We start from the raw sequence: 17,913 nt of genomic DNA, 5'->3' as shown, positions 1-17,913 counted from the left end.
TTCGGGGAGCCTGCTCTACAGTGAGATTCATTACAAGGCCACAGTGGTGAGTTAGGCATTCTTTACCCCCACCACTCTCAAACTATAGGTGCAATCATTTCCACCTTTTCCTTTTTCCAGCCCCTTATTTTACTCAATCAATTTTAGACGCTTGGACAACATTGTGTCCTTTGAATAATATGTTTCTTGTTACTAATTAACCCAGTTATGTCCAGAAAGGATCAAGTTTCTGACCAACAAAAATTGTACACTTATTTTTTCTTTTCTTCTCCTTTTTTTCTTGTTGTTCTTGCTATAGGGGCCACCCATCTGCCCTGATGAAGGCGGTTCTCGTATAATAATACATATCCCTCTGATGTATTCTCAAATTGGATGATTTTGCCGCCGAAACGTGTACTATGTGCAAGGGGGTTGTATAAACCCATGTCTTCGGGGTTCCGTTATTATATATTGTGTTTATAATGTCCACTATTGTTTGCTGGCTAGAATTCAACACCTAATCCTGGCCACGTTCCCCCTGCCACGTTGGCACCAGTAAGACTAGATGCTTTGGTACCTGAGAGATTAGATACTTTCCGCATTTAAGCTAATTTAGGACCTAGATGGTTACATGTCCACCAGAGCGCCAAGTTACCAGCGCTTATGATCTCCACATGTTTCATTGATGGGTTAAGTTTTGCATTTCAAGTAAATTATGTACCTTTCCCTTTTGGGTCATGCCACATATTGCAAACTAATCATGTACTGAAGATGATTTGAAATTTTGTTTTCACCATTTGTCTGTGTTCAGAATATTGAATTCTGCTATTTATATTCTTTCACAATTGCCTTTTGATGTTTTTGTCACAATTGTGTTTTGATGTTTTTGTCTCAATACAAACTATGTATATCCACAGTCTTTGATGTGTGTGAGTTTCTTTTTCCCTTCTGGACAATTTCATGGTTTATGAACTTAGGGATTCAATCCATTAGTACTAGCATACTAGGTCCCCCAATGTAAATTACTTGTTTTGCTTCATTTATTGACAAAAATTGGTGTTGAACCTTGGCAGTAGCAGTTCTACCTCCTTTTTGGTTCTGCTTCCTCAGAGCTACTGATATCTGGACAAGGTGTCTTCAACAACACAGATTTTCTCTGAACTTCATTTCTGCATGAATTGCTACCTGTGGTAGACCGATGCTGCTTCGGTTCTTTTTTTTCCATTTTGTATTTCCCAAGACACAAGTTTATGGGTGTTTGTGATGGTTTTGTAGGTGTTGCTGGATGCTATCAGCACTGCACATAGATGTAAATATGCACATCTAACGTCCCAAAGGGGGGGCACAAGTACAGGCTACAAAAAATACAAAAAATAGGAAGTGATGCAGTGGTCTCATAGTTTTGTGACATCACAAAGTAAACAGAATATGTATATTATTGTGCCACACATTAGGGAGTTGTCAGGCCGGGGGCTCTGCAGAAAAACACATGTGCAGGGGGGTATTTTTTTTAGAGGGAATTGGATTAGCACAGTTATATTTTTAGGTAAAGGGCAGGTCGGAGCGGCTTGGTTTTATTATGTAGGTTGAACTGCATTAAGTAGAATTGTAAGTTGCTGCAGGGAGCAAGAGGGGTGCCATATCGGAGCTGTCTAGTGTTGAAAGTTGCAGAGTATCATGGTTTAGCTAAAGGATGTGGTCTTTCATTTAATTGAATTTTATATTTACTGTTGGGCAAAAAGCTCCTAGAGAGAAGGTTAGGGTGGAAAGGGATGCCAAAAAGAGTCCAATTAATTGTATTTTCTCAAGGGTATGAAGTTGCTTGTCGGACAGCTGGTGCTGTCCCAGATGAAAAACTAATGAATACACAGTGAATGTGAAGGACAAAGTATGTTGCACGAGAGGTCTCAGATCACAGCACTGTCAGAATATAGAACTAGGGTGAGACCAACAGCTCTCACACTGACCATAGGGCATTTGGATTGAAAATTAATGTGTGAAAACAAATAACTAGAAGGAATTAATTGCTAGCAGCCTGGCTGCACACACATTTATTCCATGCAGCTGTTCATTAAGTGAAATACCAGAGGGTGTTACACATCCTAGGGCCCAGGATACCTTGCTCAGGTGACCAGGGAAAGGCCATCACTTTTGGATCCCAACCCTGGGAGTGGACAAGCCAGGGAGGATCTCCTGGGTAGGAGGTCCTGAGGGAGTGGGGGATAAGCACCCGATAGTGAGACATGGTATCCCCCTTTTTCCACAACCCAGTTTATCCTTATCCCTATTTATTCTATGGGAAACTACATATATACCTATAATTCCTCCCCACCTTGTCTTGACAAAAGTATTGCACCAAGGAAGAAGAGGAATTAGGACAGAAGGATTACCTCCCCTGACTTGCATTGTCCCTGTCCCTGTAATGAGGCCCGGAAGAGTCAAACACGCAGCTTTAATAATGCACACATATGCTCTATATGAAAATAAAAGGTGGCGCACTACGACATTCTTTGAGCGAGGCTGGGTATGAGATGGAACAGATCGTCCGATGCTGAAGTGAACCAGGCTATGGGAGTTGAAAGGCCAACAGGCTGATCACCAACAGAGAGAATTGAGAGAAAGCCAGGCAAGATTTCCAAGCTTTCGGGAAGCCGTGAGTGTTCAAAAGGCAAAGCGAGCGGAGGAAAGAAACCTTCAAGGTGTCAGGAAATGGACTGCAACACTTTCTGGTGAATGGCAGGGTAGGGGAGGAGCAGAGGAGGCATTGGTAATAGCATTGTACTGCGGACGAAAGAGGAAAGACATTCCTTTAACACAACCAGTGAGTTATCGAACAAACCAAAAGTCTGGTTGATGTTAATGGGGAAGTGACTGTGATTTGAAAGTTGAAGGTTGCGTGTGTGCCGATAAAATACAAATGAAGACAGCAAATGTTAAAAGAAGCAGATACAGAGTAGCAGAGTGGTCCTGTGAGAGGAACTCACACATTCGAAAGTCTCTGTGAAATGTTATGAACTTTTGAAAGATTTTATAAGTGGAGATCAAAGTAAAGAAAGTTAAATAAGAGGAAAACAAAACATATGGAATGTGAAACACGCCAAGATGGCGAAAGTAAAACATGACAAGAGGGCAAAAAGTTAAATGCAAAGAACTTTGTAAAAGGCCTGGAAGTCAAGTGAAAGAGTATAAGAACTACAATTACCAAGAGGCATTGGTGCTGCTAGAGAAGATTGTGAATTGAAGGAATATGGAAAGAGAGGTTGAAGTGGTCATGCAGAGGTCTATGTAAATTACTTGCAGTTTCGAAAGTCTTTGACAGTAAAAGAGGTCTAAGATAAAACGTGGGGAAGGGAACCCCCACAATCAGCAAGAAAAGCTTGAGCTTGGCAGAGGAAGCCTGTGCAGAATTGTAAGAAATTGTGCAATAAAATAAAACCAGAAAGGCTCGAGCCCGGCAGAGGGAAGCCTGTACAAAACTGGCAGAAATGAAGAGCATATAAACTGAGTATTGATTGAAATGAGTGTGAAGTCTAAGGAAATGATTGAACCATCAATGATTGAAAGACTAAGATTGAACTGTTGAATTGTACCAGTAAGCCAAAGTGTGCAAGACTGATAGAACTGTGCCATCCACCTATTCTTTGTTTATCAAGAGACTCTCTAGACCTCGTGGGGTTGGACCTTTGGAAGGGAGTTGGTGCTGAAGTCATTCTGACATTTCTTTTTTACACACTATTTTCCTTTTTATATTTCCTTAACACATTTATTTATCTTGAGGAGGGCATGGTTAGGTTTTCTTAGTATAGGCCTTTTTATTTTGACCAGACTGACTTGGACGTATTTGTTATTATTTAATGGTTGAGACTACTCCCATTTTAGAGTTAGGACTAGTTAGGAATTCGAGCAACCCAACCAAAAGGGCATTAAGTAACGCGTAAAGAACTTTAAAAAAGGCCAAGAAGGCAAGTGAAAGAGTATAAGAACTACAATTACCAAGAGGCATTGGTGCTACAAGAGAAGATTGTGAATTGAAGGAATATGGAATGAGAGGTTGAAGTGGTCATGCAGTAGTCTAAGTAAATTCCTTGCAGTTTTGAAAGTATTCAACAGTGAAAGAGATCTAAGATAAAACGTGGGGAAGAGAACCCCCACAAAGAGCAAGACAGGCTTGAGCCCGGCAGAGAGAAGCCTGTGCAGAACTGTATGTAATTGTGTGATAAAGTGAAACCAGGCGGGCTTGAGCCCGGCAGAGGCAGGCCTATACAGAAATGTCAGACATTAAGAGAAAATGAACTGAGTATTGATGACAAGGAGTGTGTAGCCCAAGGAATTGATTGAACCATCAGAGATTGAAAGCCGAAGATTGAACTGTTGAACTGTACCAGTATGCTAAAGTGGGCAAGACTGATAGAACTGTGAGATCCACCTATTCTTTGTTTGTCAAGATACTCTCTAGACCCCATGGAGTTGAACATGGGGAAGGGATTTTGTGCTGAAGCCATTCTGCTATTTCTTTTTGACACTTTATTTTCCTTTTTATATTCCCTTGACACATTTTATTAGCTTGAGAAGGAGGGCAAGGTTAGGTTTTCTTAGAATAGGCCTTTTCATTTTGATCAGACTGACTTGGATTTATTCATTATTATTGAATGACCGAGACTACTCCAATTTTTGTATGAGGGGTAGTTAGGAATTCGAACAACCCAACCATAACTTTGAATACAGGTTTTCAAAACTTGTATCCATTATGTCTGTGTCTACTACTTGATAACATGGTTTAACCATTTATCAACATTGTACTTTCTGGACTACATCTTTTAAAGCAGAAAATCACACCAATTAGAATATATCAAACCTGTTGATTGGTCACTCGAAAACAGGCCCGTAAAGAACGCTATACATTGACAAATCTAACTGGTGGTTTCCTTTCTCATGTCAAATAAACATACCACTTCCTGAACATTAAATAATGTGATAGTCAGCGAAAAAGATGACACTCTGATTGGTTGGCATTGTTTGTAATGCAGGTTGATAGAATGCTAGGTGTTTTTTGGTCAGTTATGTTGGAGTCAGCTTCAGACAATAGCATCCCACCGGGAAGGACTAATGACCTTACGAGGGGAATACGGCAAGGGTAAAACTTTTCGCTTTCCCCAGAGCACTGCTCCCCAAAACCCTGATTGGATCTCTTCGCCCCTCGCCCCCTGTTCCTGCTTGCTCCCCACCTCCTGTGTCGATACATGTTGCCAGCTCTGGACCCAACCTTCTAGTTAACTTCTCATAACTTCTGCTAATCAGAAATGCTGATACTGGTCAGAAATGAGGCTGCATCTCAAGTTGCTGTACCATGGTGCAAAAGGTAACCATGATGAACCGAAGAAGTTGTAGAAAGCCACCTTTGAGCAGTTCTGCGCACAGACCCAGGACTCTAGGAGTGTTGACCAAGTCAGAGATCAAGCACCACCAAATGCCCCTACCGATAGATACATTTTTGGATGCTAAGGAGCCACACAAACTTTTCTGGATTTGACTCACATACATTGAGCGAATGCACCGAATGAGAGGACATCATCACTGCTGCACTCACCTGTGAACATTGCTCTGGGATAGCACACACGCTGCTACTAATGAAAAGGGTAAGTGGTAACTCTGTCCACCTCAGAGCGGTTGAATGTCAAACAGATTCTTCCATGGGGATAGCACGTAATTGCTACCGTACAGAGGCATGTGGGGTTTATTGGTGGAGTGGAAAGTAGTGTGGGTGAAAGAAACCAGATACACTGTTTGTCATGTGCTTCATGCATCACAGGGCTGAAATCATCCTGAAATGTCAAAGCCATAACATATCAATGCAAAGTCAACCATGTTCAATAAAGTTGTGTAAGCCATGCCGATGCCTGAGACCTTGACAGGTGCAGTGTCCCAGTAAAGGGATCAACAGACAATTCAAAGTAAAGTGTTGATTAAATATGTTTACTGCATATCACTGAAAAAAAGGAGATTTGGGTTGACTGAGTCCACCTGGTGGGATTCTGTATTATGTACATTCCCAATAGATTTGGCTAATACCACATTCCTCAATGTGTCCCTTTCTCCACTGAGAAAGTCTGCTTTCTCGACAGAGAATAAGTCACTTACAAGCTCCAGACTTTTAAGAGCCGCATGCGTCTTTCTTGGCACATTGTTGGGCCTTTCTGGAACTTGTCTAGATTTCTACAAGGTCCTCTCAGGCTTTTATAAGATCTGACAGCACCATCCCTACAGACTCATCATGTGTTTGGTGGAAACCCTTAAATGCGGCAGTATTGCTATCACCGCTGTATTTAAGGGTCTGCCAAATCACGGGTTTGGCTGCATTTACCCCCAGCTCCGAGCTGGGGATAAATGCGCCAGGAAAATTCAAATTTTCGGGTGCAATTAGCACTGTGCTGTTAGTGTACGCTAATTGCGCTGCAAATTCCCCATTGGGTCCACTGGACCCAATGGGGAATTACCTTTACCACCAAACCCGTGATCCAGCGCTAATAACGCAGGTGGGTTTGGCAGTAACACTATTAGCCCGGGTGGTATCCCAAAGATTATACCACCGGGATACTGCCCAACTTGTGATGAGGCCCCTGGTGTCTTGGGTCATCTTAAGGAGGCACAGTGTTTACATATTTGTGTTGGTGTTGAACCCCAGCTTTCACAAGTCTTTGTCATCCCGTTATTTGTGGTGTGCTTCTGATTCAACTGGGTGCTCGTCCAGGAGTTTAGTCTACACCTAATCTATCTACACCACTGATTCTGCTACTAGGGCCCTCACCTCTTTCACTTCTTACTCTCTCACCTTTTCTCTTCCTTTCTTTTCTTCCCCTCCATCTCCATCTAGCCCTCTTATTCTGTGGCCTCCTCTCCATTCCATGAAGCAGCTCATTCCTTTACTTCCCTTGAAGTCCAATACTGTGATAGATGTGACAGCTATTTCATTGTCCCATATAATTCCTCATTCGGTGTGAATGAGTATTTATACTTCATGGTTACATATACTTTACTGTTACACTGAATATTTGAAACATTAAATGAATGTCAATCCCAGTGTGAATTATAAACATAGTGATTCAAGCATAAAACCCTTTTCTTTAGCCATGTTATACATTTCAAAATCATTTATATCATGCATGCTGTGTTTAGGTGTGTATGAGCTATAACCGCTAGAATGTATTACCACACTACACAGGAGTGACAGTGTTCAGTGGAATCCCTTTATTATTACCCGGGGCATCCATGGCCTCCAAATAGGACAGTCAACAGAGAGCTCTGACATGCCCAGTGCTTTTGGTAACTGCAGACTCAGGAGACGACCCAGAGGTTGCAGTGAAGTTAGGCAACAAAGACATTTCGTTTTTGGGGTAAAACGGGAGCTCCCAAGTCCTGTATTATGGAGGGAATGTTTGTCCTGTCAGACAAAGTAATGGACACGCTGGGCTTTCTGTACTTTTGTAACAGTTCCTATCACTGAAGATTTACCTCTTACCATAGGTACACAAGCAATTATAGTGGCCTCACTGTACTCATGAGAAGCACCAATCAAAATATTAGTCGAAGAGATTGGGAGTCAATACAAGGTTGCCGGTCAGGTAACAACAGTGCCGGTAAACTACCGGCACTGTCGCTACCAGACCAGCAAACTACGAGGTCTGTGGGGTGGGGTGCCTTTCTGCCTGCCCTGTCTCACCTGCGGGCGGAACAGCACCGGCCCGCAGTCCTTGACTTATGCACCGACACCATTCATGAATGGTGCCGGTGCATCCGTCCTCCCCATTCCCATTGAGTCCTGTAGGACTCAATGGGAATGGGGAGTAATATTTTCCGGCGCCCGGCAATGGGCAATAACATGGACCGTCGGGGCTGTAATGCTCCGGTAAGTCCCCATTGCCGGGCGTCAGAAAATAAATTACTCCGGCATGGCTACCGCCAGACTCATAATGAGGCCCATTATGAGCAAATGAGCATTATGACCATTTCGTTTTTAGAAAAGGGCATTGTTTGTTCTACTCCAGGCATCTATTACACACAGGTTGCAGCACTGATTCAAGTATTCTGTACAAACAGCACTTTGCAAGGTACGCCACTCTATCCGGAGTTATTCCTTTATGGGTGCCCAGGATCAAGGACCAAACGTTTCAATTATCCACTGAATTATTATTCAGACTAGCAGTGTACAAGGAAGGAGCACCAGGCACAACTATCATCATCAATTTAGAAGCAGCACTCACAAAGAAAGACATGGTTGTTTTGCAGAGCAGAGATGATGAAGGTACTGAATGGCGCACAGTCTTATATGTTGACCCGAACACATCGATTGACAGACTTGACGGATGAACAGTTCTTTAAAGATGACAATGACACGAGAGAAATGATGTTTCAAATATGCTTACCATGTCAGTTGGTTGAGGAACACAGAGAGGTTCCTAAGACAGTACTTATAAAGACATTATCATCACACTTACAAGAAGATTTAGACAAGGTGCCCAAGAAATATGGACTAGCAGCCCCATAATATGGGCCCACTGAAGGGACTACGGGTGGTCCACATCAAGCTGAAACAAGGGGCAAGTTTGTCCTGAGTAAAACAGTATCTTGTGTCACAGAAAAGTGGGTGAGGAAATGTATGAAACAATGTTGGCTTTGTTGCAACAGGATATCATGAATATCAAATGAATCGAGGGTCTTAGAGGATGGTTCAGGACCTCTGTGAGTTTCCAGTGGTGCCGAATCCAGCCACCGTTTTGTGTAGCCTTCCCACAGGAGCAACATATTTCTCAGTAATGGATATAAAGAATGCACTTTTCTCGATTCCATTACACCCAGACTCACAGTATCTCACTGCAATTACCTATCGCAGGACCAGGTTCAAACACACTTGTTTACTACAAGGGTACTGCGAATCTGCAAGTGTTTTCAACAAAGTGCAACAAATGCATTTAATTTAGATAACTTACAGATGCTTAGTTCTTAGCACAGTGATTCAATATGTTGATTCAATATGTTGATGATCGCTTATTGTGCAGCACCACCAAAGATCAGTGCAGAGAGGATTTAATAACACTCCTGACACTATGGGGTGACAAAGGATGCAAGGTTGATAAGGATGAACTACAATAGTGCCAAAAAGAAGTTGTGTATCTAGGACAGATAATATCATTGGATGGGAGGAGTGTTACTCCGAAAGGGGCTTCTGCAATACACAATACACCACAACTGCAGGCAGTCAAAGAGCTGCAACAATTTCTGGGACTGTGAAATTACTATAGGTCTTGGATTTTTGATTATTCCACCCACACCAAGCCCCTCCTGCATGGATTGAAGGAAGCACAGAAAAGAAAGGGACCCATAAATTGGACAAAATAAATTATCGATTAATTCCAAGAATTAAATATTGCACTTCTTTAGCAACATACACATTTTAGCAACTCCAGATTATGCAAAAATGTTTTTTTCTTGTCTCCCATTCTAAAGGTCAGGTGATGAGAGCTGTCCTCACCCAGAAGACCTCACAAGGACAAGGGCCATTGGCTTATTATAGTGGACATCTAGGCCCAATCATGCAGGGACACATTCCATATGAACAGACACTCTCAGCAGCTGTGTTTTAAATACAGATATCATCCATGATCACTACGGGCTGTCCAGTGATGCACTATGTGGTGCACGCAGTTTGTGTCATCTTGAAAAAATCCAAGTCTACCTTTACAACCAACAAGCTTTGGAGTATGAGGTAATACTGTCCAATCACTCCATTAACAAAGTGAGATGACACATTGTTAATCCATCTACATTCCTCCCAGAGCCACTGCAGGAAGGGGACTATGTACACAACTGTAATACCTTCTAGGACACATTAGATTATCTCACTACAGTTAAAGAAGATCCCTTAGAGGGAGAAGAGATACTTTCTGTTGATGGGTCATTAATGATAGATCAGAACACTGGTTATCGGCACACAGGAGCAGCCATAGTGCACTATGTGAAGAGGGAGTTAGACGTCATGCCAAAATTAAGACTAACACTACACTATTCTGCTCAAGCAGCAGAACTAGTGGTATTAATACCAGCAATAGAATTGTCAAAAGGATGTCGTGTTATCATCTATTCAGATTCAGCATATGTTAAATCCACAGTGCACCCTTGGTTGTTGAGATAGAAGAGGAGAGCATTCAGTAAAAGTGATGGCATGCCAGTGAAAAATGCTGATTTACTTTCCAGATTAATAGAGATACTGCCCGTTCCCTCAGCATTAGCAGTTGTAAAATGAACAGCGCACACCAAAGGCACAGTGCTTAATTTCCTGGGGTAATGATGCAGAGGACACATCAACATATTTCCCAAACATCACTGAACAAGTTCCCAAGTTCACAAACATTTCACGGCAACAAGTACTTCTGACAGACCCTCATAATGTTCTGCATGTGGCCTAAATAAAAGAGCTAAAGGGATGTTCACTGCAGCAAGAACAGTACCAATGGACACAGAGAGGGTGCATCCTATCACCCAAAGATTAATCACAAATGTACAGGGAAGCCCATGAATCTCCAGGAGGTGATTTTGCTTGCTCTGGATTAACTGCATTCTCCAGTGCACACATCCAAATAGTATATTGCAGCAGACCTCCAGAAACAATGGTTTGTTTCAAAATTACAGGAATTTGTTTATCAAACACTTTGTGACCTTCCAGAGTTGCATCGCCAAACACAAACTCAAAACAATAAAAGCAACCCTGCCAAACCCCTCATGGTGATTCTCACATCTACATATTGACTTTGTTTATATGATTACTCAGTGTAAAAGCTTTTGCTATTTGATTGTTGTAGTGTGTCCATTCTCCCGTTGGCTTGAGGTAAGACCCTTTGCTCATGCTGATCCCAAATCAGGAGCTACATTTCTAATGCATGAGGCTTTCCCTCAGTGGGGTGTTTGTGAGTTGATGAGGTCTGACAATGAACCACATTTCCATCTACTCCCTCTTCAGAGAGATAACTTCTCTATTGGGCATAAAATACAAATTATGTTCCACGTACCATTGTCAGGCCAACAGGGAAGTAGAGCATCTTAACGGTTTGCTTAAAGATCGCCTTGCTAAGATGTGTGAAATGCTTTGCAAGAGCTGGCAGCACTGCTTGGCACTTGCTTTGTTTGCTCTGTGTAACCAGCTTGTCGCTGATCACTACCTAACTCTGCACAAGATTGTTTCCGGTAGGAGATAGCACGCACTGTTCACTCCTGATTGTACAATCTTGGATCCTCACAGCTCTGCAGAAGTTCGGGGGTGGGGGGAAATTTCAGGGGTATCATAAATAACTTAGCAATTCCTTAAAGTTAATATCAAGACAGGCTACACCTCACTGGCCTAAAGAAGCCCCAACACCAAAGGGAAAAGAGTCCCTTCTTCAGCAGCCACCCCTGTATACAGGGGCAAAGATTTTTATTAAGAGCTTTACAAGAAAATTGAACAAGTCCCACTTCGTGGGACATTTCACGGTCACTTACACAACCCCAAGTCTGCTGGGGCAAAGGCAACACCTCCCAGGAGAAGACAAGGGGGAGAGGAAAAGGAAGTATACTCCAACTGACTGTTACATTGTTAACATAATTTGTCTTATTCAGGAGGACAGACTATTTTTATTCCACGCACAGCACGGAGGAACTAGAGAAAAGTGGATATTTGGGAAATATGTATTGTGGTTTCTTGTTTTCTTTTTTTCACTCTCTTCCTTTCCCCTTTTATTCAAAATAGAATGGGGTTTGTTAACACGTCCCACCGTTGATGTAGATGTAGCAAAAATGGTTAATATGTGAGTGCTCAGAAGTAAAAGGGAGGTGTTAACATCCAAGTTGTTTTTGGGCAGCGGTAGAGGAGAGCATCACACTGACACAGATTTTATTTATTTATTTATTTATTTTCTTATTTATATAGCACCAGAGCCAGCAGGCATTGGGGTGCATTACAGATAGACAAGGACGAAATGGGTAATAACGGGACAGCAGAGCAAGATTGCAGGACCTGAATAAATTACTTTACCTGTTCTTTATCATACGGGTGGGTCATTTATTTAAACAGGAGTGTTTTCAGTTTCTTCCTAAAAGTTAAATAGTTGGGTTCTAATTTTAGGGTGTTCGGTAGCTCATTCCATTTCGTAGCTGCTTTCTGGAAAAAGCCCAACCAAGTCTGTTGGCTTTTTTGGCTTGAGTGACTTTCCCCAATCCTTGGGCTTTGGACCTGGTTCGTATGTGGTTACTTGTTCTTTTAGGTAAACTGGGGCACATCCAAATATACAATAATGGACAATGGTCATTGATTTAAAGGTGATGCGGTCTTCCAGGGCTAACCAGTGGAGGGACTTTCTATTCTCTGTGATGTGTTCCCCTCTTGTTTATCCAGTGATCGTCCTGACCACATTATTCTGTATAACCTGGCATTGTTCAATGCATTTCTTATTAGCCCCAATCAACAGTGCATTTCCATAGTCCAATCTAGATAAGATTGTGGTTCTAGTGATGGTGGTACTGTTTTTTGTGCTCAGAACTGGTCTAATACGTCTGAGTAACTTCTGGTGGTATTGACCATTATTATTCAAGTATGCTGCATGAGCATCGGCTCCTAGAGATGCTTACAGATAGACGCCCAATGTCTTGACCTTGTCAGAGACCATGACATTTGTGTCTTTGATCTTAAATGTGGTATAGTCGCCGTCTAGTTTGGCCCTAGCCTGGGGAGATCCAAAGATCATAAGCCCTGTCTTGCTTCCATTGAATTCTTCTTAATCCAGACCTCAATGGAATTGTAGATGCAAGCAAGCTTGTTGTTGTCCATAGTATGACACCCACTCAGTTCAATTACCAGTTGTGTGTCAGCGGCAAAGTTGGTGAAGAAAACCCCTAAATTGGTTAGTAGGGTGCATTGACACCGTAGGTAGAGATTACACAAGAGGGGCGATAGCCAGGCCGCCTGGGGTACGCCACAGTTTATGAGGCAGGGCATGAAATCTGGTCACTCCAGTGGATCTTAGAGCTCCATTCTTAAAGAAAATATGTTACGCAGTCTATAGCTTCTTGAAAGAAATCTCCTGATTTTTCTAGGGCTTTGTGGAGTTTTTGATGGTCAAGCAAATCGAATGCTGCTGACAGGTCCAACAATATCAGGATTCCTGCCTTTCCCTTATACAGGATACCAAGCATTTTGGTCTGACGGTCAAGCAGGGCTGTTTCTGTGCTATGGGCTCCTCTAAATCCCGATTGTTGAGTGGGTAGAAGACTATTCCTATCAACACACGCTTGAAGTTGGCTAGTAGCGACATTATCCAAGATTTTTAGTAAAAAGTTGCAATTTGTAATCAGGCGGAAGTTAGAGAGTTCATGCTGGTCCAAGCCAGGTATTTTGACTAAGGGCGTGACAGTAACTGTTTTAATTGCACTAGGGCCCTTACTGTCTCTTAACAAAGCATTAACCATTCTACGGAGAAAAGGAACAAATAGAAGCCTATGGGGCTGTAAGGGCGCGGGTGTTTGCTCCCGCTTGGCGCCTGGAGTCCTCTTTCACTGCCTGCATTGCTGCCGTTAAGCCCCGCTCCCTTCAAGGACAAATATGGCGGGCTGTACCTGCATGGGTGGAAGGCCGCGGGGGTGTAAGGGCATGAGTGTTTGCTCCTGCTTGGGTGTTCACTCCTGTTGGTGGAGGAAAACTGCTCACAGAGGGACTGTTGTGAGGTGAGCTCAACTAACTTTGGGAAGTGCTGTTTCTGTGCCACATTGAGTACATTGACATTGACCACATTGTGTGAGAGTGTTAGCCTTCCCCAGGATGTTGTAGTGGAAAATGGCTAAGCCACGAACAGAGAGGACCTTCCTTCACCCCCACCCCTCTTCCTCAATCAATCTGCTCTCCTCTCGAACCTGCAGGGCCCACTGGACACAATGGCAAATCGGAAACCCACAGTGGGCCAACGAAAGGGGGCGAGGGGGCATCACAAACGCAGGATGGAGAAAAGCCAGGGAGGTGGAGCCTGCTTAGGGTGCTCCAATGGGGATGGAGCATGCACTCAATTGCCTGCAGTTATTGCTTGCGATCCAAGGGGGGGTCACTGGGGAGCCAGCATCTGAGACTCGTAATATCCACAGCTCCCAAGGAGGGCCCCGCTCAACTTCTCCCAGGATCATCTAAGGCCCTGTTTCGCACACATTTTGAGCTCCTGCCATAGCCAGCTTCCTCTCAGATGATCAGGCACCCACCATCAACCTGGTAACTCCTGGTGTGGGTCTTGATCGTATGGCTACCGCCAATCTCCTTGATATCCTGAGCAATGGATGTGAGAGGATTGCCATGGGCATAGCAAAACTAACCGCGGGTTGTGCTCCCACGGCCTTACCACTAGCACCTGTTCCTCCACACCCACCTTTTGCCTCGTACTCCAGCGCTGGTTTTGATACCACATGCTCAACCGCAACCGCAGACCCATGGATGAAACCGGCCGTTGCTGAAGTCCATCTCCCGTCTTCTTTCATCCCCCTGGTCGATGATCCAATGGTGCCGGGCTGGAATGGACCGGGTGAGGGAAAGCAGTCCAGCCCCCCTGTAGTACAAAGAGTGAGTTCTCATCAGAAGCTTTCTTGGGGGCCAACTCCTTCCTACTCCTCAGCCCACTTTGGGTGCCCAAACCCCCCATCCCAAGTAATCTTTGCCCTACAGGCTCATCTCCCATAGTACCCATCAACCTGACAAGCTGCTCCTGCCAACACCTGCTCCCCGATTGGCGGACATTAAAAAACATTTGGTGGTAATGATCAAGGAGGTGATGTGGGGCAGGAGGGTGCGGGGAGGGCTGGACAAAGCACCCCCTTGATCATGATCAACCACGAATAGCCAACCAGAAGAGGCAAAACAACTATCACCAACCCCACTGAGAAAGCCCAGTATGAGTCCAAACTTGGGGGATGAGTCTTCACGTTTGCGGAATCTTCTGCTGAGGGCACCAGGAAAGTCTTGCCCAGTGGGGAGGGCGGATAATGCCTCAATCCCTTGTCTAGGGAGGTTGCAGCACAGGCATCATGCACAAGAAGGATGCAGAAGCTATACGGTGTTCCTTCTTGGGGTTCCAAAACTACCGTCTGGCTGTAGAGAACCTAGAGATGCCCTCTTGAATAAAAGCCTACATTGGCTACGGTCTGTAGGAGACTGTGCTTTTGTGACCAAGGGATCATTGTTGGAGTGTGCCAGACTGTCAACGCAACTGTCTATTAAAAATGACACTGTTAAACTGGCCTTCACGGATGAGTACATGGCAAGGGCTGCTCTGGGAAAATGCAATCTCCTTGGGCGGTCCGGAATAAGTGGAATCACAGTTAGCCTTTCCCTGAATTTTACCTTTGCGCCACTCCATGGCAGTTCCAATAGCAACAGTCCTCTTTCTGGGGCGAACCTTGTCCCCTTGGGCCTGAGGCGATTCAGGTTGGCGGCTTTAAATCCAGGATACAAATTTCACCAGGGTGACTTTCGGAGGGTGCTGTTTATTCTATTGTTTTGCTTTTCTGTAATAACTTTAATACTGTGTTAGAAATGTATTTTGCTAGGATGTACTTTGATGGCCTTTTAGGTCGAATAAAGTTGTTTGATGATGATGATGATAAATAGATCAGCGTTGTCCAGAATAAGCTTGGGACGTAGAATATTCTCAGAGCAGGTCCGTTCGTCTAATGGTGGAAGGAAAGGCCCTCATGTCATCTAAAGAGTTGGGGGAGAACTTGAATGTATTCCTGTTAGGAGGAGTATGTTCTAAGTTGTCCGGGTTTTGGAGTGATTGAGTATTCACATTACAGGAGTTTATGGTTTTGCAAGCCTTTTGAATTGTGTTGTAAAAGGCGGTTTGAACCTTCACACAGTATTCCTGTGAAGGATGAAAAGGAGGAGATAATGTCGGGGGGTTTTCTACCAGGATCTGGAACAGTTTGCCTGTCGAGCTGGAAGCTGCAGTGATCTGTTTTTTATAATAATTTTTCTTTGCTTCTGTCAGTTTTCTTCTATATAGGCTATCCAGTTCTTTCCATTTCCCTTTGTTGTTATCAGGGTTTTTTTTTGCCATTTTCTTTCTAGTTTCCTCTTTTCTTTTTTCAGTTTACAGGTTTCCGCATTAAACCATTGCTGATGATTTGGGTTAGATCTAACCTGTTTCTACTTGATGGGAGCTTGGCAGACTATAAGCTTTTGAAATTGGTTGTTATATACTGTCACAGTTTTATCGCAAGAGTCCTCATCTACAGTGGTGTTCATGATATTTTCAATACCCTGCACTAGGATGTGGAGTGTGATCTTTTTAAAATTCCTTCCAAAGACTTTGTTTGGTATGTTATTCCCTTTCCTAACTTTCTCTCTAGTTGTCAATGTCAGTTTGATTTTGTAGTGGTCAGACCATATGCATGGAGTTGTTCCATGAATAGTCGTTTCCATGTTGTTAGAGACCATCCAATCAAGTTGGTTTCCCTTGTTCAATGTGGGTTCGTTGTTAATCACGCTGTCGATGGATTTTAGATTTTTCTCAAGAGGCAGGGCTTCCTTGTCTTTAATATTGCCTCTCCATCTGTTTAGGTTGCCCAGGAGCATAGTCCCTGTATTGGGTCCTTTTAGATTGTTCAGCACTTGTGTTAATTCATCTTTGAACTCTGAGGTCAGTGATGGTGGTCTGTAGAGTACAATGATGTTGATACAACTATTTTAAGTTGGAGTCATTTTAAGCAAATGAGTTTCACATTCTTGGCATTGGATGGGTGAGGGGAATAGGTTAATAGCCTGCTTGGCTATTATAGCCACTCCACAGCCCTTTCCTGTTTCTCTATTTTTATAGTGGATATTATATCCCTGGGGAAACGCAAGGTCGATGGTGGGACCAATGTGTTCCTGCAGCCAGGTTTCAGTTAAACATAAAATGTCCAGCTCATCCAGTATAATATAATAGTGGATGCATTGGGCATGGTTGTTCAGAGATCTGGTATTCAAAAGGCCAATTTTTGCCTTAAGAGGATTTATTAATTTAACAGAAGGAGGATCTTCTGGTGGTGGATTTCTCTGTTTATCTGGTTCTAGGTCCAAAGAGGCATTTACGAATGCCCCAAATTCTAATTTCTTTCCACTTGTATGATGTCGTGAAGGCAGGTTATTGCCTACATCAGGGGTTGTGTGTGGCTGTGGTAGATCGGCGTTATTCACAGCGGTGATATTAGCGGGCGACGGATCAAGTATCCCTCTCCTGGTGTCTAAATAGCGCTGTCCCGTGTTTAAACGGTGAAGCTGTTCTGCCTCCATCACTAGTTGTAACACTTTTAAATAGCCCATACCTTATTTGAAAGTCACATTAGGATTGATGACAATTGGGGCACAGTGTCACGCCGGAGACTCCGAGGACCGCGTGGACTGGTGTAGACTGGCTTGCTGCAGAAGCGTCGGCACTGAGGCGCATGACGTTTCATTTAATGCGCCATGGGGGTGTTGGGAAATGTAGTTTCCCTGTTGCCTTGTGTGCTTAGTTTCAATGGAAACGAAGAGAGCAGCCGAGATGCAGCATTCCATGTGAGAAAAAGGTAAGTTAGTCTAATAGGTCTATTCAAAACAGTTCAATAAGGTTCCCTGGGTGAACAGTTGCAATTACAGTTGTGCAAGAAGTGAATGAGCTGGGGATTAAAAATCCCCCACCCCTCTGCAAGACTTCTTTCCACACAAATGTCTGATAGTCATTTCAGGCAGTCTCCATACAAAGGCTTTGAAGCACGACACTTGTAACAAGACACACATTTCCAAAATAATCCACTTTCATTCAATTATGGCGGCAGCGTGTTAGGCCCTAATGGACTCCTATCTACCCTTGAGTGCCTGGAAGCTGAAGTATTAAATATTGCAGCCGGCGAGAC

At 43.5% G+C, this 17,913-nt stretch overlaps 1 long non-coding RNA gene across 2 annotated transcripts in view; it reads right to left on the bottom strand.

Moving 5' to 3' along the window:
• The window catches only part of LOC138489600 (uncharacterized), a 174,147-nt gene extending 156,697 nt beyond the window's left edge, over positions 1-17,450 (bottom strand). Inside the window, exons 1-2 of one of the 2 annotated variants that reach the window (XR_011274827.1) lie at positions 17,344-17,441; positions 14,412-14,588 (exon numbers count right to left, since the gene is read on the bottom strand). This is a non-coding gene — a long non-coding RNA (uncharacterized lncRNA). Of the gene's footprint in view, positions 1-14,411; positions 14,589-17,343 lie in introns of both variants that reach the window. The other variant, XR_011274828.1, reaches the window with a different exon arrangement.
• Between the last annotated feature and the right edge of the window lie 463 nt (positions 17,451-17,913).

The sequence above is a fragment of the Ambystoma mexicanum genome, chromosome 9, assembly GCF_040938575.1.
Source record: "Ambystoma mexicanum isolate Mex_15411 chromosome 9, UKY_AmexF1_1, whole genome shotgun sequence".
NCBI lineage: Eukaryota > Metazoa > Chordata > Amphibia > Caudata > Ambystomatidae > Ambystoma > Ambystoma mexicanum.
The sequence above is the reverse complement of the archived record's forward strand: the minus strand, read 5'-3'. Positions and strand labels throughout refer to the sequence as shown.